The sequence below is a fragment of the Buteo buteo genome, chromosome 21, assembly GCF_964188355.1.
Source record: "Buteo buteo chromosome 21, bButBut1.hap1.1, whole genome shotgun sequence".
Lineage (NCBI taxonomy): Eukaryota > Metazoa > Chordata > Aves > Accipitriformes > Accipitridae > Buteo > Buteo buteo.
In genome coordinates this window covers 1,090,292-1,112,675 of record NC_134191.1, presented here as the reverse complement: position 1 = coordinate 1,112,675, position 22,384 = coordinate 1,090,292, and the positions used below count along the sequence as shown (strand labels likewise).

General features: G+C 49.8%; 1 long non-coding RNA gene and 1 other non-coding gene across 4 annotated transcripts; both read right to left on the bottom strand.

The window, feature by feature from the left end:
* Positions 1-4,157: 4,157 nt before the first annotated feature.
* Positions 4,158-21,290, bottom strand: LOC142042528 (uncharacterized). 3 transcript variants are annotated; one of them, XR_012653794.1, is made up of 5 exons: positions 21,138-21,290; positions 17,906-18,003; positions 17,226-17,372; positions 12,789-12,914; positions 4,158-4,591 (listed from the first exon to the last, which is right to left on the bottom strand). It is a non-coding gene; the product is annotated as an uncharacterized LOC142042528 (long non-coding RNA). The 3 variants fall into 3 exon arrangements; XR_012653795.1 differs by lacking the exons at positions 12,789-12,914; positions 17,226-17,372; positions 17,906-18,003; positions 21,138-21,290 and adding exons at positions 4,763-5,138; positions 5,338-5,868; XR_012653796.1 differs by lacking the exons at positions 12,789-12,914; positions 17,226-17,372; positions 17,906-18,003; positions 21,138-21,290 and adding exons at positions 4,768-5,138; positions 5,338-5,868.
* TRNAI-AAU (transfer RNA isoleucine (anticodon AAU)) lies at positions 15,924-15,997 on the bottom strand. The gene has a single exon. It is a non-coding gene; the product is annotated as a tRNA-Ile (tRNA).
* Positions 21,291-22,384: the final 1,094 nt, after the last annotated feature.

Genomic DNA, 22,384 nt, shown 5'->3' with positions numbered 1-22,384 from the left:
TGCTCAGAGCCTGAGTATTATTTATTTTTTCTGTCTAATTCTACCAGCTTTGCAGCTTCTCCATCTCTGAATGTTTCAAAGGCATGTACTGTAAACAATGTCATTTCACATTGCATAGCTCAGTGTAGATATCGCCAGCTCCTAGCAGGGCAGCCTGGCTTACAATGCGCTTTGTTTTCCTCTAAATTGTAAAAGCTTCATCTTTTCCTTGAACATCAACGCTACCAGCAGCAGGACGAGGAGCCTGCCTGGTCCCCAGCACGTGGCATCACCTGGTGCAAGGCAGCCCTGCATCCCAGGAGCCAGCGCAGGCTCCCGCGCCTGCTCCAGCTGCAGGTGTGACACTGAGCCCGTCCCGATAATGCCACCGCGCTGACAGGCTCCAGTCCCCTTGTGACAGCATGACCAACTGCCCAGCTCGGCTTCATCGGGCTCCCACTTACCAGGTTATGGTCAGCTCCAAGCGGCAGAGCAAGAGGCCCTTCGCGCCGCACCAGGCACAAGGCACCTGGCCCTCCCCACGGTAGGAAAAGCAGCTATGCAGGGTAAAACACGCGAATTGGGGTGTTTGGTGTGAGTGGCCTTAAAGCACAGCGGTGGCGGAGGGGAAGCGTGCCCCGTCTGCAGCCCACTGCCGCTGCAGCTCACCGGTACCAAGGGGCAACGGGTGGGAGGAGAGGAGAGCTGAGCAAACCTGAGCACTGGCAGCTATGCGCTCGGGTAATAACTCTAAAGGGGGGAAAAATCCCTACACCTTGCCTACTGGATGTCTTTGCAGAGCAAAGCACGCATTTACAGATTTCTTCTGATTGGAGAAACCAGGCATTAGAATGGCATAATTCATTAATAACAATCTGCACAGGGTGGGTGTAAAGCCAGCTCTCACAAAGGACCCTGTGTGTTACCGAGCCACCACGCGCTGGGGCTCTCTCCATAGCTGTGAAGCACATTGCAAGCTCGGCACACGTGCTATAATTGCCTGTTAGAAACAGGCCTCTTGACCCCACTGCACACTGGTGTGTATTCTTCATTTAGCTGGGTTTGCAGATAGCACCTATTTGTTCACCTCCACTGTCAGAGAAAAAATGAGATCCTAGTAACCAAGCTGCCACTTGGACTGGTATTTAAGTTTTTCTTACCTCATCTGCCCTGAATTTTTACAATGTGGGCAATCACTATAAATGTCATTATTGTTAGTGTATCCACCACTTCCTCCGCAGAAAATACAGGTACTCTATATGCAGAAAGAAAACAAAGAATTAAAAAAATTAATAAAAAAATAGTTCTCTCATTTAGAATTGCTGAGGTCGATTTTCTGAGTACCACCTGTTTAGAGAGGCCCAGAGAGCAGTAGCTGCGTGCGTGGTCACACACAGATAAGCAGAACTCAGCAGGGGCTGTTAGTTATCCCCGTGCAGGGACCATACACCCATCTGGTTCAGGACTCAGATTTAGTGGTTCAGGAAATTCCCCTGCCAGCCCTCTGCCCCTATACGAATTTCATGCCTCAATTTTACCTTCACAATAAGTCTCCTATATCCAGTCAAGCACTTAACTGCTGAAAATGGAGAGCAGTGTGTAGCTCGCCCTCGGCAATGTAACTCCAAATGGCATTGACATTGCTCTGCAGGACGTTCATAAACTCCGCTAGCAGAAGAGGCCATTTATAACCCAGCACCCTCGGCAGCCAGCTTCCCCATCCACTCTGGGTGCTCCCTGCCATCCCCCATGTGCTCGTGCCGCATCCCCCGGCACAGCTCGGCCCATCCCTGCCCGGGATCCGCCGCTCGGATGCTGGGCTCCAGCAGCGAGGGTACCCGGCAGGGACTGCAACGCGGGGGAAGAGCTTCTCCTCTGCCCGGGACCCGCTGAGCACCCAGCTAGCCCTCACCACCAGCAAGGGCAAGTTCTCAAGTATATTTTGCCCCAGACAATCTGGTCTCGCCTGCACGTGCTGCCCAGAGGCTGGGTCTGGGTGAGCTCAGGCAGCTCTCCAGGAGGACCAAGACCAAGCCCACCCTGTCACAAGGGTGACCGATCACCCACCATATCCCAGCGCCTGTTCAGGCACACTTCGTTTAAAACCAACTAGCCCCATGAGCATGTCAGCATTACTGATCCCACGGATTGATTATTCAGGCAGCATTCCCAGGAAGACGCCTGGCAGGGAACTGTGCACCCAGCCGGGACGAGGTGCTGTGACCATCTCCCTGGCCCGTTTGCCCCAGAGACAAGTCATTCCCATTGCCAGACGTCACCTCCTCGCTTGACTGACACCTACCCCCCCAAAGAGCTGAAAAACAGCTTCTTATCCAAACCAGCACTAAAAAAAAAAAGAGACGACCTTTCTAGATGCTTATTTACACTAAAAAACTAAAACCTGAGTGGACTACAGATGGACAGTTAACTAAAACAATATTTACAGATATAAGAGAAGCACATTCAGTGGGAAACTGGTTCATATTAGTCCTTATCAACACCCTGGCATCATACTCACATGATGGACCTTGAGGCACGTCCTGACACTTTCTACTCCAGCCATCAGCACTAAAACCTCGCTATTGACATTGTGGCTTTATCTTTCCATCTCAGTGCAACCCATATGAAGGGACACCAGCACAGAGACCAGTCTCTGTCCAAAACCCCCAGGAAAGCCTAACTGCATTTCTAGCTTTATGAGGTGCCTTTATTTGATGCTTCCTAATGCTCTGTGTTTCCTTGAGTAGCCCTATGGAATGGTTTTACTACATGACCAGGTTTTCAATTTAGGGTGTTAGTAGTTTTGGCCCAATTCAGTATAAATTTGGTCTTGTTTTTTCTCAGAGAAGATGGGGCCCAATTTACCTCCAGCTGACAAAATTCTCCAGAGATTTATAGGTTTTGAATCAGCCCCATAATCTTCAGTTCTTAAACTGCTGTACAATGATTTATGCCTCTTCCCTCACACTTTCCTCTTTGTTCTGAGAAACTTGTCAGAGATGTACAGTAGCTTTCTCCTCTCAGAAAGCAGAGGAAACTTGTTTCATCATCCCATATTAAACTCCCAATTTTGTATATCCTGTCCACCTGGGAGAACAATTGCAAAGGCAATGTCCAAGAGACCCAGAGGAGAGATCCTGCCTTGCCGTCTTCATACAAAACCAAGCTTTTTGCTCATCTGGCAGCTCAAAAAAAGACAGAGGATGACAAGGGAGGTTAGCTGGTGTCATGCACTTTTCAAAGTATTTTTAAAATACGTGTGTTTTGTTCTCTCTCACAGTAGAGATGACGTCCGGAGCAATCCCATGAGGATCCCAGGCCAACGTACAGTGCCAGCTCCTCGGCACTTGCTGCATGGGGCATGACCAGCTCCGGAGCAGCTGGGACAGCCCTGGAAGTCGAGAGGATGGAGCAGGGCAGTCACTCACCAGGCACAGAGCCAGGAGACATGCAGGACGCCCCTTGGCACTGCTCATTGGCAAACACCTTTAAACCCATCTCATTGTAACCTGGCTCTGCAGATCATCTTGGATCTAGAAGAGCAGGAGGCTCAAACCACACAGCAGAGAGGGCTAAGGGCTGCTGTGTAACCCACACCCCCCATGTAACCCACACAGCCCATGCTTGCTCAGATCCGGCACAGGTGCTGGAAGGAGCAGGGCTGTACCCAGCTGGAAGAGTCTCTTCTGCGTACAGGTGTCTGCTGAAATACCTGCCCAAGGATGCTCTGCCCCAGGGTAGACCAGCACTGAATGGGAACAGGAGGAGCTGGCCAGGCATTCTCTGCAGACTAGCTGTGTTCAGCCAAACCCCTGTTAGGACAGGCTTTTCTGCCTGGTTTTGTTTTATCCCAGGAGTAAAAATAGTTGGGCTTTGTTCTTTTGGGTGGGTACAAATAATTTTTAACGGCAACTTGCCCATTCAAAATGCACACTCCAGACTATTTCAAGCAGTAAAAGCAGTTCTTTGCCAAAACCAAGTGCTAATCCTTTATCTGAAGCTATTAAAATACTATCATTAATTCAAGCAGAAAAACAATGGTTCCTGCCAGAACCAGAGTTATCTTTTCTTATCATTAAGTCATGAAGGGAAGAAGCAATAAATATAACGGTACACCAAAAAATGGTTGTTTTAATGAGTAAAAATAACTCTGTCAAAATAGGTACATGTAGCAGATACTTACCCAAAAATACAGAACTGAATATAATAGTCCAGTGGTTTTAAGATGAATGTGTGCTCTGGCATTTGCAGCTGGAATACCAGGATGCTGCCGGACTCTGGTCCCACAGGGGGGTCAGCGGGGCCATGGGCTGCAGCGGGTGCAGGGTCAGGTCACGAAGGCTTGGAGCTCCTCACTGCTGGACTGCGCGCAGCCCAAACGCCAGGCGCAGCCCCTCGCAGGGCAGCTCTCCAGGCAGATCAGGGATGCCACACTGGTGGCATTGCCCGCTGCAGCCCTGCGGAGCACCCTGTGCCACGACGGACGCTGCAGCAGAGCAGCCACGGGAGCTCACCTGGACCCTGTAGGTGTGAGGCACTGGCAGATGCATCTTGCAGTCAGCAAACAGCAGAGGGGGATCCATGGCCATGTCCAGAGAGTCCACAAACCCACCTGGGGTGGGGGAACAAGGCAAGAAGAGACACAGGGTGGTAAGGACATGGGGAACCTGCCTGGATGCCCTTCAGCACCCAGGGCCTCCTCTGCTGGCAATGGGGACAGCCGCTGCCATCTCCATCACCTGCAAAAGGAAAGCCCAAACCGTGCCAGCTGCCCAGTGCTCACCTCACCTGTATTTTGGCTGTAGCTCTTTCCTAAGAAGCTGAGCACAGTCCCCCAGGTACCACCAGTTGCAGAGACTGGACATCAGCAAATTCAGCAGACCCGGCAGGAGGAAGCACCCGTCACCCCTCGCAGCCTGGGTGCAGGGACAGGGGAGCTCGCTGGCTCCTGCAGTCCCCGTGCATGACATCTTTGTCTTTTTCTTTGGAGAAAGCCTCGCTGGGTGGCCCAAAGGAGGAGAGAGGGGCAGTTTTGCCCTGTCCTGCAAGGCCCCAGGAAAGTCAGCTGCCCACTGCCTGAGGACACTCATCTGCTTACCCTCATGGGGCTCGCTGGCTGGAAGAGTGCTCCTGCTCTCAGTGAATGCTTGCAGCTGGTACTGGCAAAACCAAATGAGAATAAAGAGTGACATAGAGCCTGCTGGAAGGGGACAGAGCTGTGGGCACAGCCCTGCTCCCCACCGACACCAGCACACTCCAAGCTTCACAGGACTGGAACCAGTTCCTGTGTTGCAGCCACTGAACTCCCACTGCAAGAGCGGCAGCTGGGAAAGAACAAAAGTGAAAACTGGCTCTTGCCTTGCTGAGAGGCTGCCTTTGTGCAGGCCAGCACACGGCTGTCCCTGTCCCGCAGAGGGGTGGCAGCAAGCCCACCATCACAGCACAAGCCCTCCAGCATCCCCAGCCCCTCGGGCTCCAGGCACGTGTTCAGTCCAGTGATAAACGCCAGGGTGCTGTGCTGCTGACCACAGCCTGTGCCCAGATGCAGACCTCTGCAGAGTCCTTACGCTCGCTGAAGAGAGAGATGTGCAATTACTTTTTTTTTTACATTGGCAACATAAGACAAGCTGAAAGTTCAAGAATTTCTCATTTTATATTACACGCCTCAAAAACATATCTGAAACAATCAGTGCAGTGGGCTGAGGTATAAATCTATCGCACAGTTGTGCACGCTAACATCACCTCCTTATTCAATATGTGTTCAATGCAGTCAGACTCTGGACCACCATGTGTTTTGCTGCAGCAGTCCTACAGCAGCATTTGCTGGCTGCAAACTGTACAAAGGCATCTTTGGCTTCATCCTCAGGAGTATATGGGGAGCCACAGTCGTGCCTGTGTGACAGAGGGGCTCAACAGAGGTGACATCTAGAAACACTCCCAAAGCACAGTTACAAATTTCCACTGGTTTGCAAGGAAGAGGTCCCCAGGAACACTGCAAGTAGCACGTGTCATATCTGACACAGCACTTAATGCTCCAGATGATGAGATCTTTTCCAGCCCTTCTGCAGCAAGGAGGGATCCCGGTCCGAGGAGACATGCCGCCCAGCAGGACACTCTGCACTGATCCTGCACGGCAGGACACACGGCCTGAGGCACCCCGTGCTGCCCGTGGGTAACCTGCACTCGCACACCGGCTCAGCCCAGCACCCTGGGGTGCAGAGGCTCAGGAACCACCCAGTTGCCCAAAATCCTCAGTCCACATCTACGTTCATCCAGAATCAGGCTCTGGTTTCAGGAGCCCTCAGTGGCGCTGAAACCTGGGAGGATGAGAGCAACCAGAGGAAGAACAGAGACGGAGCAGTGGTCACGGGGCAAGGCAGGGCTGGGGAAGCTGCTGTGCCAAAATCCCTGAACTCTGGGTTAACAGAGCTCAGCAACACCGCAAAAAATCCACAGTAACCCTTCCCTTCTGAGCCACAAAATGCTAACCAGGCTGTCCTCGGCCAGGCTGACCCTGGCAGCAGCCTCAGCTGGCACAGCCACCCGGCAGCAGAGACCACAGAGGGGATGCAGCATTTCAGGCTGGCGAGCAGGATCAAACGAAGGGAAAAGGCAGGCGGCTGGAAAGCAGCACAGAGCCGCAGCAGAGAACAAAGGCAAGTCCCAGGCTGCCTGCCTTCTCAGCTTTTTCATCTCATCCACTGCTTTGAAATATTGGATAGATGAGAAAAAGAAGTGAATCTGAAAACTATCTTCCAGGAGAATTTGTTCAGGCAGATTTGTCCAGCTCAGTGCTCTTATCAAAATCAGTTGCCAAACTAAATTATTTTGGTGGTGAGCAATCTCCTCACTGATTTCAAACTCACTCAGAAAACAGTCAGCTGTGAATCAGCCCTCTCCTTCTAATCATCTGGAATAAAGTCACCGCTATATCTTGTGTCCTGCTTTGCCTCCTGGTTGACTCCACACTGCAGCATCCTTTGCTCCAGCGTGACAGGGCAGAGCCCAGTGCTAACAGCACATCCCTGCACTGGTGGGAAACACCAGCCCTAAAACCTCTTGCTTTTAGAAGAAACATTTAGTTTACATGATGTCCGCAGCACCCACCCAGCAAACTCTTGGCGTTTCACTCTGCTGCGGATCACATTGTCAGACTTTTCCCAGTTCCCAGTGTTACACCCTCTGTCCCCTCCTGGATGGACACCGGCCTGGCCCTCAGCCTCCCCGAGCCGTGCCGCTGCAGCTCCAGCAGCCCCATGCCAGGGAACGGCTGCTGCCAGGACCGCGGGGGGGCACGGGCAGCTGCACGCAGTCCCCCCATCCTGGCAAGCCCCGACACCCGGCCCTTGGGCAACCCAGCCATGGAAGAGAGGATGCTCTTATGTTTGCTCTTATTGCAAAACCAGAATTTCACAACATCGCCTTCCAGTACACCACAGCAGCACTGGCAAACCGGCACCCTATAGCCCTTACAAGCCAACCGGCACCCCATGGCCCATCCACGGCTTGAGCTGACAACAGGCACAGCAGGGCTGACCGGGGCGGCCGCTCCGGAGAGTGGGGCTTCGGCATCAGTCCCATCCCCTGGGAGAGCTGCCGGTGCTGTCCATACCTGGCTTGCTGGGGGGGAGAAGGAGGAGCAGGGGGGTCTGGGCTCCCACAGTTCACCAGGTCCTTGGTCCTGCTCAGAAAAATTCATACACAAACCATCACAAATCAAACTGTTCTGGAGGCAGGCAGGCTGGATCAGCCTGTTCTCTCCTTTGGAGCAGCAGCACCAGCAAGGGGATAATGAATCTCGGCAAAGGAAATAAGGAGAAAGTGATCTGTTCTGTGACAGAGGGGAAACGAAGGAAAGCAAAAGCATTTCCATGAGCAGTGGAGCTAATAAGGTTTGGTTCCCTTCAGATTCATCTCCTGGTGTTGAAGCTTTACAAAATCATTCTCGGATTTTCTGTTCCCTCTGCATAGATGTGGAATCCATCTCTTTTTCCTGCTTACAAACTCTTACCACAGAGTATTTTGAGGTACCCAGTATGCTGGCTGCCATCCTGAACTGCAGACATTATTAGGAGGAGGAAGAACCAAATTCTCCTCTCCCATACCAAAGTCAGGGCAGCTGCCCAGGAATCAGCAAGAAGAGATGATCTTCTGCCACTGAATTAACGATGCGAGTGGTAAAATATTTACTCAGATTGCTAAAAAAGCCGTGTGGGAATCCTCTGGCATTTGGGGTGCTTTGTGCTCCCAGCTGGCCTAACAGCATTGTGGAAGGATTTCCTCAGCTCATCCCTGCCCAAGCAAGGAAAATACAAGCTTGCAAAGACCAAGAGATAACTGGGGATGAAGGTTTGACTTACATTTCATTCTGATTAACTAGGAAAAAATATCTTGGATCACCAAACTTCATCAAAACAGATCAAGGAAACCGTTTAAGAGACAAGACGCGTTAATCTGGATTAGGATCAAGTCAATACAGGCTTCGGCTGAGATCCACTGATTTACATCATCACACAAACTAACCACTTGAGTCTCAAAGTCTAAAATGCTTTTAGAACTAGTTAAATAAACAATAAATCAACCCTATGCCTGTAAATACACCAATTCTGCCTATAGAGGAAATTCAAAACTATTTATTAAGTAAAAGTATTTGAAGTGTTTAAAGGTTAAGCTGAATGATTTTATCCAGTATGCAGACACATGTGTTTGTATTGTGTTTAAGCATCCCTCAAAGAGTAATGCAACACTATTCCATAAGAAGGGTGGGGAGCACTATAGGAACATTGTTCTTAGATGTGGGGTTTATATGAACTGTATTTGACAAAATTTTTTTAATAAAATGGGTCGCCATATAACAATCCCTTCTTCAAAAACTCATTGTTTTGTGGGTTCACAATGGAAAACTGGGGCAACAGTTTCATTCAAGTGAAAACATAACCTTCCCCCAAAGCAGGTATTTTACAGACAACACCTTCAACTTACTTGAAGTTATGGCCATCACTTCACAGAGCTAGTTTCTTCTCATACCTCAGACAAAACAAACCTGCCTTATTTAACCCAAAATGGATTTTATATTCCCAAGCAGTAAAATCCATGAAAATAGGAGGTCTTGGTGAAAACACCTTGGAAGTGACTCAAAAGCACACAACATGGAAACAGCACATTGTTAAATGCCACAAAGAGCAACATTATTAACGTTCCCAGTTGCTGCAGCTGCTCCACCTAGCTTTTCAAAAATGAAGGGAATAGTATTTTCTCCATTTTTAAGCCCAACTATGAAATATTAACAAATGTTCCCCAAATGCTTTGTTGAAATAAACCTCCTGGTTGCCCTCTAACACAGCCGCCCTCCCTGTGCTCCAGGTTGAAGCCGCATTGTTCTCTCCCTGGTATTTTCAGCTGCACACTTTTCTCAAAAGATAAAGTCTTACATCTTAAAGGCTCACCTGATCAACTGTTCTTTCTCCATTGCTGTTCAAAGACATAGCTGTCATTGGCTTGAGAAATTAATGTCTCACATCGGTGCTTGGGGCCAGCGGAGGAAGTTGCATTAGCAATGGGCCTCCAGGCTTCCCCGGGCTCTGCTGCGATGCTCTGGGTTTGGGTCTATAAAACGTCATTACTTACACCCTGCTCATGGAGGGGGAGGGAACAAAAAGGCACATTCGCAAACAGGGCATCCCCAGGATACTGGGGCCTCTAAAAGGACCATCCTGACCAAAGTCAGATGTAAACTCTCCTCTCCTTCAACACAGCAGCTCAAACTGTAGCGCTCGCATCCGCTGTGCCAGCATGCCAACACACCTGCAGAAGGTATAATTTAAAGACCAAAATGATTGCAGTTCAGAGAATGGCTTGCTTCCCTTTCACTGCCTGCGCACCTACACAACCAGCCCTATTTCTTAAGGGACAAAGGCACACACAGCACGTTCCCCTAGCGCTGCTCTCAGCCTTTCTTCCTCTCTCCATCCCCGTCTCGGGAGCCCGAAGCATCTGGCCAGCTGCTTCCCACTGCCCAAGCAGGCAGAAGCCGGGATGCTCGGCTGCCTGCTCTCCCAAAACCTGTCCATGCCAGCTGTGAGGAAGCCCCGGCAAGGTTTGGCTGTTTCTTTTAGGAGGCAAATCCACCAGATACAACTTTCCCCAAGGAAAACCAGAGCCCGGGCCGGGCAGAGGAGGCTGCTCTGGGCCAGGACCTCACTAGGTGGTGCTGTGCGCCCGGGAACCGCCGCCCCGCTGCGGGCAGACGGGCTCACCCTCCTTCCCTTCGCCGATGCGTTTGTTAGGATAAACTAAATGTACTTTTGTTTTTCTTAGCTCTCCGGAGCGATTTGCTTCCCTAGAGTGCAATGTCGATGCCATGAAATTATGATGGAGAAAGTGACTAAGAGCACAGATCTGCCTTGTGCTTCAAAGAATGATATGGAAACGCTCCTTGTTTTAAAAGTTTTGCAGCGCTCGCTAACGCTAGTGCTAAACGCATCCGGGCTGTCTCCCCCGGAGCTATCCTCTGCTGAGGTTTGGGTAACACTCGTGGCCTTGCTCAGGGATTCAGGGACAAGGAAGGGACAGACAGACAGAGGATGCAAAGCCATCCTGACCTCTGGAGTCAGTCAGGAGCTTGAGTCCTCATGTCTATTTTGAAAAACATGGTGAAAGATTTAAAAGTGTGGCTTCTTTCTGAACCAAAACAAGCCCTCTAGATCCAGAAAAAAATGCCAGTCAAATATTTAGGTTTTTCACTTGGTGTTGTTACCCAACGTACAAAATACTGTACTTTGAAGTGGAAAATCATTTCCAAATCAAAGTCTGAAATATCTTGATAGCATCAAAATCCCCCATGTCCAGCTCCTACAGTCTCCCATACCATATTGATCCAAAGCAAAACTCTAATTAAATAATTCCAGTTTGATAAAATATTTAAGGCTGGCACACCTATTACCAACATCTATTTTTTATTCAAAGCTCCTAGAAGCACTTCTGTTCTTCAGCCACCTTTATGAAACATTCCTTTTGCCTACTTTAAAGAGTCTATATAGAAGCTTTTTAAAAAGAAAGACTATTTCATAAGAGTTCTACACAGGAGAAAATCTAAACTCTCAGTCCTTACTCTGCACACACTCAAAGAGATTTTCTAGAGCTCCTGCACCAACTACCATTGCATTTAAACCACCCAAAATGAAGTCAGAACTGCTTACATCTGTTTTTTGCCTCCCTCTCTACTTTCTACACCATGTAGAAAATGCCCAATCATTAGTTTTAGGAAGGTTATAACACTACGGTCTGCATCAGTTCATTTGTAATACGTCATAGTTCATTAATGACATTTTAAAGAAGAACTGCAGCCGTGTCCATGCAACAGTCACAAGGAAGGTGAAGTATGCTCCAAACACTGGGCATTGACGGTGCTGAGGATGCCCAAGGTCTTCCCTGGAAGGTGGCGATGATGCAGCCCGGCTCTGAAAGGTGCAAACCATCACTACTTCTCCCGCCTCTGGTCAAGATTTGATAGCTCAGCAGCTCTGGAAACCATGCCAACAATGTAGATTGACAAAAAAAGCAGCATTTGGCCCCGAGTCCCTCCAATATTTGTTTTTACTATAAAAGGAGAATTGGACTGTAGATGACACATGGGTTAGCTGATTTAGTTACACAAGTAACTGGGAAAGCAGAGTGTTATGTTTTCAAATGCCCTTTTCTGCTTTTGACAGTTCAAATTCTTTTTAAACTTCACCTCAGGCTACACGAGTTGTTCTGTCTCCAGACCTGTAACTATGCTATTTTAAGCATGGTCTCACTACCAGGCACTGCTCATCTCAGAGCATCTCCATCCAACAACCACCCTGAAGAGCAGGGTCAGTCAACCCAGCTCTTTGGTCTTCTGCATATTCAAAAATATTATTCTTCCTAAAGGAACAAAGCCATACTTGTGGCCACCTAGGTTTGGAAAGGAAACCCAGCGGGGTCCAACTGAGGAGTTCCTTCATCGTTTTCATGCTGCGAGCACACCGGCAGCCCAGGTTAGTGCCTTTCCCCTCCTCCTCTCCTGCCTTTCCCAGGGTAGACACTTTGCCATCATAAGTTTCTGCTTCCTAATGACAACCCAGATACAGGCAGTGCTGGAGAGCAAACCAGCAACTAGTGCAACAGATTCCAGCTCTGCTTCCAGCAGGTGTTAGGCTCAAAGCCTCAGAGGGTTACTGTTATTATTTTCATTTTACAGAGACTACCAAACAATAAAAAAAAATAAAATACAGCCTCAGAAGCAATAACAGTAAAAGAAGGATGGCTGAGAGTTTAATCCAAAGCAGCACAGAGCAACCTGGGAGCTTTGCCTCAGCTCCAGCTACTTTATGAACTGGAGATTGGAGCCAAACTGCAAAATGTGTAATGTGGATTGCCAAACCAGAAACCTGAAGCTGCCCAGAGCCGCAGGTGATGTTTGAGACCATCTCTAATGGCAGGGTGAGTAACAAATACCCTTGTCATAATAAAAGAAATGAGAGGGCGGGGTGGAAGCACGTGGAATGAAAACTCAGGGAGCGAAGGAGATTCACTCTCAGCAGCCACGCAGCCCTGGCCCCAGCAGAGAGCTCTCCTCAAGCTGTCCGCCAGCTGCAGCAAACCTTGGAAATATGAACTCACCGTCGCACATCTGAGCAGCCCAGCTGTGTTATGACCGCCCTTTTAAAAACCTCACCCAGTCCCTTAAGGGACACCAACATCTCCTGCTCCTCCTCTGCTTGCCAGTGTATTTGACAGTGTATTTACTACAAAAAAGAAGGATTTTCTGCCCATGTAAGACCCACCTGAGATTTAACATGTGTTGTTAGCCTTGCCTTTGTACTTGCAGGTCGATGCAGCTCAGCAGCCACCGTCATCCTTCGCAGGTGGAGCAGACATTGCTGCTCCCTTGTCCAAAACAGGAGCTGTGTCTGTTGTCAAAGAAAAATAACATCAGTGTACAGCGAGAAAGCCTCAGAACCACAATTTCACATGCGCATTTCACCTCACTTAGCATCGCGAGAAGGCTCCAATGCAGCTGTACGAGTGTGCCATACCCCTCCACCGCCATTCAGCCGCACAAGCTAAACCCGTAACGGGGAGGACTGTCACCACCCTCCATCCTCACCACTGGACACATTCCTCCTAACTCTTCCCTAGTGCATTTAAGCCCATTATGTCCTGCCCTGCTCACAACAGACACGCAAAGTGATCCCTTTTTTCTCCATGCATCAGTCCTCAAAGCATTCACACAATATCATTGGAAAAAATTGAGCTGAAAATGTCAAAATGGGATTTTTGATTGCTCTGCTTAGGTGGGGGAAGGGCATTTGCAACAAAGAACATGGCAAAACAGACATGAGCACACAAAATATTCACATATGTATTTATATTTGTCTGGGAAAAAACTGTTGGAAAATGTTGCCCTTCTGCTTATAACCACTGTGTACGGAGGATGAATAATTTTGGCTTTTTCCAAGAAAGGGCTCCAAATCAACAACAACAGCAAGGCTTCAGGCTAATTCTTGTCACCAAGGGACAGAGTTGGTTGATCTTGCCGTTTGCTCCTGCTGACACCTCTTCAGGAAGAGCAGGGCAGCTGTGGATGTGACCGTGCTCACCCCTGGACTTCTTGGCTCTCCACCTCCACTGCCGAGATGAATTGTTGAATCCCAACTTGGCAAGTTGGCCTTTGCCAGAACAGGGACCCACCTGCCCCTCTCCACAAGGACACGTAGCACCTTCTCCCCACGGTACAGATGAACCGAGGCACAGGAGCCCTGGCTCAGAGGTTTGAGCCTCCTTTGCAGGCTCTCCACCAGCTGCATCACAGCACTTTGGAGGCTCCAGCATGTTTTGCTTGTTTTCTTCAGGGACATGCAACTTTCCCCTTTCCCCTCTCCATATCTGAGTAGTAGGGCTTAAATGATGGAAGATGTCAGTCTTCAAAGTGATAAAGCTTTCTCACCAAATGCTTTTTCTTATTATAAAAACAAGGGAAAGAATAACATTTATTCAATCACATGGCTATTAAAGTATCTATTTTTCTGGACTCTGGCACTGCTTTCCCTAAAGACTGAGCATTTTCTTTATTAAATACCAGTGAGTCTTGGGCATGACTTTACAGAGCACCAGAAATAGTGTGTGGAAGGAGAAAAGCAGTATTGCTTTCTTCCACATAAGGATACCAGTTCCAATGAGGGATTTACACACACATATATATAATCCCTTTTGATTCTGACATAGCCGGGATCTTGTTAGACCCTATTCTGCTTTTTCCTTCCATTATATCATTGTCAATTCATTTTCTTGTACTCTCTAGTTTTGGCCATCTTTTGCTTCAACTTCAGTGTGGCTCAGTCACAGCTTCTCCTCCAGCCCCCACAAGCACCCCAGTCGTTCCTTCCTCTGCCGGTGCAGACAGGGCCGTCAGGCTCTGCCTCCGCCCCAGATCTGCAGCTTGAGGACAAGGTGGACACGTCTCCACATCCCTGCAACCCGGCCACATGCAGGTGTGGCAACTCCTGTTGCGCATTCCCACAAAGCAATGGCTCTTCTGCCTTGGGCTTGGACCCACCAAATGTCCGCTCCTGTCCTGCTACACCCACCCTGAGCACTACAAAAGCAATTATACCGTCCTTTGCTTTCATTGCTGCCAGCCTTAGCCTCGAATCCTTTGTCACCTCAAAGGTGGTCAGTCCTGTCATAGCTCAGGCAGGGTTCTTGCTGGCAGTAACTACCTGCCCCACTGTGCTCAGCAGGGCCATGCCACTGTGCTGGGCTGGCTGCAGTGCCAGCACATACTCATACAGTTTTCTACTATGTATGTTCATGCCACTTCCCGTAATGTCCTTCAGATTTGAAATCAAACTGCAAAGCCACTTTATGATGCCTGGAAAGCCGCTCAGGTCCAGGTCTGGATTTGATAGCCCAGAAGTCTCCTGCCCATCAATACATCCCCATAGCCCAGCTGCCACCACAGCTCAAGGGATGAAGGGTCACCTTAATTACCAAGGTGTGCACCGAGGGCTGCATCGCTCTGCAACCAGCACAGACTTGTTCTTGCAGTGCTGAAGGCAATGGCAGAGCTCTTCCAGGAAAGCCTAAATTTGCGCACAAAGGTGCTCCAGCTACATCTAAGGAACTGCCATGCTGTGGTTTGAGCAAGGGCACGCTGTCACAACCATTCACGATTTGTATTGCATAGTCAGGGGAAGTCTATGAATATTAATTCATGTAGTTCTGCTGTCATAAATAGCCTGTCAGCCAACACCCATAAAAATACAAATAGTCCAGTGTTAACTCTTGGAAAACTCCAGCATAAAACTGGAACAGGCTCACAGATCACCAGCATGGGCCAAACCCCAGCTGGGGTTACTGACTGCAAGCAGCTTTAACCATGGAAGATATACCAGCACCTCACAGGATCTGGCTCTTGCATACTTAAAGGCAAAGAAAAACCTATTAGCCTTTCAAGCCTTCAACCCAGATCATAGAATGGTTTGGGCTGGAAGGGACCTTAACGATCATCTAGTTCCAACCCTCCTGCCATGGGCAGGGACACCTTCCACTAGACCGGGTTGCTCAAAGCCTCATCCAACCTGGCCTTGAGCAATTCCAGGGATGGGGCATCCACAACCTCTCTGGGCAACTTGTTCCAGTGCCTCACCACTCTCACAGGGAAGAACTTCTTCCCCACATCTGATCTAAATCTACCCATTACCCATTGTTCTATCACTGCCTGCTTTTGTACAAAGTCCCTCCCCACCTTTCCTGTAGCCCCCTTTAGGTACTGGCAGGCTGCCCTAAGGTCTCCCCGGAGCCTTCTCTTCTCCAGGCTGAACAACCCAACTACGGTCCTCTGGACTCGCTCCAACAGGTCCACATCCTTCTTATGTTGGGGGTCCCACAGCTGAACACGGTACTCCAGGTAAAAGCAGTGGCCCGTACGGGGATCGAACCCGCGACCTTGGCGTTATTAGCACCACGCTCTAACCAACTGAGCTAACCGGCCCCACAACATCTATGTTTTGTAGCTGAAACATTTCTTTTAATAGAGCACAGCTTGCTGGATAGAGCAGCTATCCATCTTAGAGACCTAGGAAAGCATCCCAGGCTCTGAAGCAAAATTAAAACCTAGGAAAAAAAAAAACCTTATAGAAGCAGCAACTGTATCAGGCCTGGGTACACCAAACACTCTGTGCCCCATCCCACCAAGGCAGGCAGCTGAGCAGGAAAGGGCTCCCTGGAGAGCTGTGCCTGGCTGAGCATCTTATGTAAAATCAGTGGGACAAGGGGAAAGTGCCCTGATCTGCACTGTCAACACACCAGGAGGGATGAGGCTCCAGCTGGAGCCACCCCTCCATATGTGCAACACACATCACTGCTGGTTTTGTTCTAGGGATGTGGACAATCCAAGCTGAAATCCCAAAATGCTGTCTGTAAGATAAAGGCAATGGAACAAAGTACTTCTTCTATTGCTCCCTTTTATCCTGAGCATAGTAATCAATAATTTTATGCACTGAAGAAATGTTTATCTTAAATGGAACTTCCCTTCTCCATTTGAAGATCTGGTACATGCCTTTCACTTTTCTTCTTCACGCTCTCCTTAGACACTGGTGAAATCACCTGGTTCCTATAACATGTTACAAGTGGTCTTGGGTGCCCTGTTTACATTAAAACATTACAAATTAGGTACTAGGTACTGGCTATGCTCCAGTGGACATGAGAGCATCCGCATTCCTACACAGTTATAATGCTTCCTCCAAAGATTGGATTTATATCCACATCCAAGCTAAATAAATCATGTACCACAGTCCCTAAAACAGCTCACTTATCACACTTAGTGTGAATAATGAAATATCATAATATTTGTCTAAGACACATGGTTTATTTTGCTTTCAATAACCAAGGTCTTGCAGGGGAAAAAAAAAAAAGAAAGAGGTAATGCTTCCTCTGTGTTATTCGGTATCCACTAGTGGAAATGGACGTTGTATGGAGGGGAGGAAGGTACCTGGGACTTCCCTGGGGCAGAATCCAGCTTGGCCCTGTAAGGCACCATATTCTGCTCAGCAGCCTGGGCTCAGTTCAGCTCTCCAGGCAATGCTGCAAAATTAAAGCCAAGCAAAGGCCCAGAACAGGCAGCCGAGGAGCAGCACCCTGTGCTCAGAGAAGCCGAGGAGTCCGTGACTCACATCAGCCAGAGCCAGTGGTCACACCGGGGTGGCAGCCCCAAGAATTACCTGCAGGGACACGCTCTGGAGCCCAAGTCCCACCTTCTATGCTGTGCAGACACATCTCTGGCTGCATCTTCTGAAGCAGCATCCCACTGCCAGCAACAGCCAAGGGGAAAGATAACAGCGCCAGCGGGTTTTAGACACTCTTCAAAGCTGGAGGGAGGTAGCACCAGAAATATCCATGTTTTCCCCATCAGAAAACAACCCACCATGAGGTGTTTGCCCACAGAGACTTTGCCCACCTGCCTTACAACCCCCACAACACCCCACAAAGCCCAGCTCCCGCAGAGCCGTGGTGCATCTCCAGCCCTGGGGCCACAGTGAGATCCCTGCCCAGTCCGGCCGGATCCTGACCTGTCCCCTGCTCCACCTGCACCCACACAGCAATCTTCTCAGCCTCCAGATCCACTGCCACAGGAATACTGGCAAAAGTTAATTCTCCCATTATCATTAATTTTGGCACAAAAGCATCTCAGAGCACCTGCCCTGCACAGCTCCCATGCTAGCCCATTGCCAAGGCACAGGGAATAGCCATCGGCACGGCCAAGGGCAGCTGCAAACACGGACCTGCTGCTCCCACGGCAGGAGCCAGAGACCCCAACACACCCGGAGCAGTAACCCCTCTGCCAAAACCACCCGTGCCCTCCTGCTGCGCACAGAGCTCCCTGCCTGCTCCCCCCACGTACCTGCCTCCCCTCTGCTCAGCTGCGCGGACCATCCTCAGTGTAGGGGGGATTCGGGGCAAATCAGCCGTTATTGTTTCAGTTGCAAGACCATGGGCAGGCTGCAAAGACATACACCACATTTAGACTGATGGATGAAATGGCAGATGCAGGAGAAAATACCTGTAATGCTGTCATTTATCAAGGGCAAAAAATTAGAACAAAACTGACATCAAGTTCTAGCAATAACCACCAAGTTTTCATTTCTGCTCTGAAACCCATCTTCCCAAGCTGTAAATCAGACTGAAAATCATGAACTATATTGAAGCTCTGAAAACTCTTGTCTCTTGGCAGGGTAAGGTCTACGCCTGGGTCTCTTGCCACAGAGACCTCACCTTCGCAGTGCAGCAAGAGATGCTCAGGTTTAAAATGTGAGTGGCAATAGCAACTTAACCCACATAGGAATGACTCCGCTAGATCCAGACTCAGAGCCTGCAGCAGTCGATAAGGGGCAAGGAGCCGGATGGGCTCAGCGCCAGTCAAGCCACCCACTGCTTTTCGTAGCAATACTTGTCCCGGGGGCTGCAGCCGGTGGTCAGGGCCCTTGGAGAGCAGCGCACCGGCTCGAGACCTCCACGTGAGGCATCTATACTGAAGGTAACCTGACATAGGTATTACCCTGCTAAAGCCTGGGAGGAAAGAGCAAAGTAACTTGGACCAGAGCACAATCAAACAGCAATCCATTCCTGACAGTCTAATCTTTCACGGAATAAAGTCTTTTTCATGTTTAACAAAGACTTTAAGGGTTGAGATCACTCTGGCTTTACAGAACTGGGCCATGGGTTTTATATGTACTTTATCTGCGCAGACAGTATTTTTCCAGTTGCACGTTGCGACGTGCAATGCTATAGATGAAACATTCACCCAGAGGAGAGGGAGATGGGAAACTATCTTTTCATGTTACTATATTTGCCAGTCTCTTTAGCACTGGTTTTTAGCAGCTGTCAGCATACTAAGCTGGGATATTAGGTGCTCACAGGCTTGTCATCTTTTCTCCTGGATTAAAGTAACCCCACTGCCACTTTAGGGCTTATGCTACCTACAGGGACCATCCCCCCCAGCCCTGCCAGTGCCACAGGAACACCACTTGGCTGTCGACCTTGGTTCTAAAATTGCTGTTTTGGGGTGGGGTGGAAATGGTCAGCAGTTAACACTGGAGCCTGAGTCCACCCCAGTATTTAGCTTTTAGGCAGCCACTGCCAGACAGAGGAGTACCACAACAGATCAGAACAAGAACAGGACAGGGAAGAGCAGCTGAAACCTTTCACATGCAAAGCTCGCAGTGCTAGAAATAGACATCTATATTCTGCACTGTGTTATTAAGAGACTAACCCCCCTTCCAGGGCCTGAAAGGATTTTATTTGCAGGCATTATGAGCCTCCAGCACATGCCACAGCCAAGAAATATCGATCAACACTGCAAAAATCCCTCTGCACATCTTTGCCATGACATCACCCAAAGAGCAGCATCTTTTCTTATTTATGAGTGGTAACAGGCATTGCTTTCTGCACTTCACCTTTGTCCGCCTCACACAAACACTTCATGCAGTGCTTTATTCAGACAAAGCCCAACTTAGCCTAGTTCCTCTCAAAGAAGGACTGGGCTTCTGAGCCCTGGTCTTTAAACCGTGTTACCTGTCTGCTGCACTGAGTGTGCAGCGAGAGAGCACTGTAAAACCTCCAGGCAGGAAAAGGGAAAAAACATCAGCCATTCCTTGTGGGGAAGCAAAGGGCCTTCCAGATGCTAGAGCAACCCCTCCTAGACAACCAGGTCAGACATCTAGCAATCCCATCTCACACACCCTGCTCGTGTCATTGCACCAGGGTGAATTTCCCCCACTCTCCCTTGGACCTCAAAGAGGGTAGAAAACTTGCTCTCCCTCTCAAACCTGTTCTATGTTGTCAAAAAATGCCAGTCTGGAGGATGAAAGTGGAGTCCTGCAACCATCGGTAAGACTTTCCTTTTAACAGCAACAGGTTTGCTGCACCCAGGGGCAGGCTACGAGGAGACGTGCTCCAGTCCTGTTCTCCCAGCCTCCTCCACCAAGCCCAGGACAGTCGGTGTGGTCCTTCTGCTGCAGCATGGCATGTGCTCATGAAGGAGCAGAACCAAAAGTGTATTTACGGTCTGTCCTTACAGCACAACAGGGGCTCCTCTGCCCTGCAGCAGCTCAGGGACCCCGTGGCCACCCAGGACAGGAGCCAGCCACCCCAGCCAGCCTACACTGTCACATCAAGGTTGGCAAGCTGAGTGGTATCAACCCCAACTCCCCTACATACACACCGGCCAAACACTCTTCCCACTTTGACTGATGCAGCTAGAAACCTGAATTTGACTTGGCCTTGCTGTCCCAAGAACAACTTTACACCAGCAGTCAGCCAGCTCCTGCCAAAACAGCTGCCCTGGGCTGTCATGGGAGGATTTGTTCATTTTTACAACTGCAGCTCTGGTTGACGTCTGCATAATTTTGGCGATAGGTGCTGTGCAGCAAAGCTGAACAATACAGGGAATCCAGACAGCAAAGTTAGCCATTTCTGAAAATATAGCCATAAAGTAGTAGGGTATCACACACCGTCATCTGCTCCCAGCCTCACCTCTGCTACCGCAGCCACCTGGGAGCAGCAGCAGCCGCATCCCACCGACCTGGCTTCCCATGGGATTGCTGGGCAGCAGAGAGAGAGGTGCTGGTCCCTGCCCCCCAGGACAGGCTGGGGTCAGGAGAGCAGAACAACGCAACTGGGGTGAAACCCACCCTGCCACCCTTGTGCCTCCCGGGGCTCGCTGTGCTCCTCTCTGCGCGGGGAGAGCAGCTCCCGCGGGAGAGCCACGTCCAGCTTGCCCGCTGGCTCCCAATCCCACCCGCATCCCAGCGGATCTGCAAACCGCAAATCTCTCTCCTTAGCATTGCCGCAGGGATATTTGTTCCCGAGAAGGGGTCTTTGGAGCTCAGGCTGAGCCCATCTGAGCTCTGAGCCCAGGCCAGGGTAGCAGCTAGCCCCACTCCTGATGTGCTGGCCAAGGCGCCCTCCCCGGCGCCCAAGCCCAGGACCGGGCGCTGCAGGACGCAGCTGCAGCAGTGTTCAACCAGTCAACGCGAGTGGGGGCCCGAGGGGCAGTGCCTGGGGGTCTGCACCCAACCCCCACGCATGCTTCACGCTGCTCAGGGCACACACAAACACAGTCACTTTCTTCTTACCTTAAACTTGCGTTGCAAAGTCCCTATATGGGGACGTTTTCTTGCCAGCAAGACAGTTTTAACCGTCTGGTTTCCCACTGCGTTCGCTGTAGCTTGATGCAAAAGATGCCATAACTGCAATCTTCTGTACACTGGCAGTGCCTCCCCTCATTACCTGGCTCCTGCTCTTGCAGCTTGTTTCTCTTTGCTGAAAGGGAAAACATTATTCTACTGCTGCATGTTTTTTGATTAAAGAAAAAACTAATGACACCAGGATAAATAATAGCCAAAGGCAAGTTTGGACCCTACTTCTAATCAGCAGCACACCAACTAGTTAAATCTGATTATCAGACTACCCAATTGGTTGTGTCACAAGCGATAAATCAAGAAAAGACTCTCGATAAGGAAAAGCCAAGCAAGGCTATTTTAAAATGAAAATCCAAAGGAATTTAGAGTGCTGGTGTGAGAGAAGAGAGCTGAGATTAAGAGGAGATAAAAACACCAGCTGAAAGGGGGCCGCTCCAAAACTGTCCTCCTGTGCCTTCAGCAGAGGAGGAACAACATCCCATGAGTTACTCGACGCTGTTTTTTCTCGGAGCAGGCTTGGCACCGTCCAGCAGCAGCACTGCAAAGACCCCGGCTTGGCGGGGGCTGGCGAGACACCCCCAGCCCTGCTCGGCCTCGGCGACATCGCTGATCCATCAGCCAGGGCTCGCAGCACCGTGTCCCCAAGATGGACAGGATGCAGCCGGGCAGCTCTCGGGCTTTGGGCATCCCCCCCAGCAGCACGGATGGTCCTTGGCCCCGGGCTGCAGGCAGCTGGCAACAGCGGGCAAAGTCATTGCAGAAGGGCGACTGCTCTGCTGAAACCTCCCGGCTACTCCAGCACCTAGGGCACTTTTTTTCCTCTAATCTGATACAGGACACAGTCATTTGTTCAACATTTTAAATGTAGCTTTGCCCACAGCCATAAGAATGTGATTAAGAGGGAATTAGGAAATAGCTAGCAGTTACTTAGAGGCTCAATTAGTGCCTGACGCACTGCATAAGAAACACGGTTGTAGATGTTTTGTGTGATACCCAGTGCACTGGTATGGTTAGACACAGCATTAAAAGCAGAAACTCTTCAGTACCTGGGGTGTCTTAATGTGATATCATTTCCTCAGGTCTCCCACATCCCTGCTGAAGGGCAGCGCCCTCTCAGCCATCGGGCACTGCTGCATCACATCGCCAACAGCCCAGACCCAGTGGCTCACCCTCAGCATCTG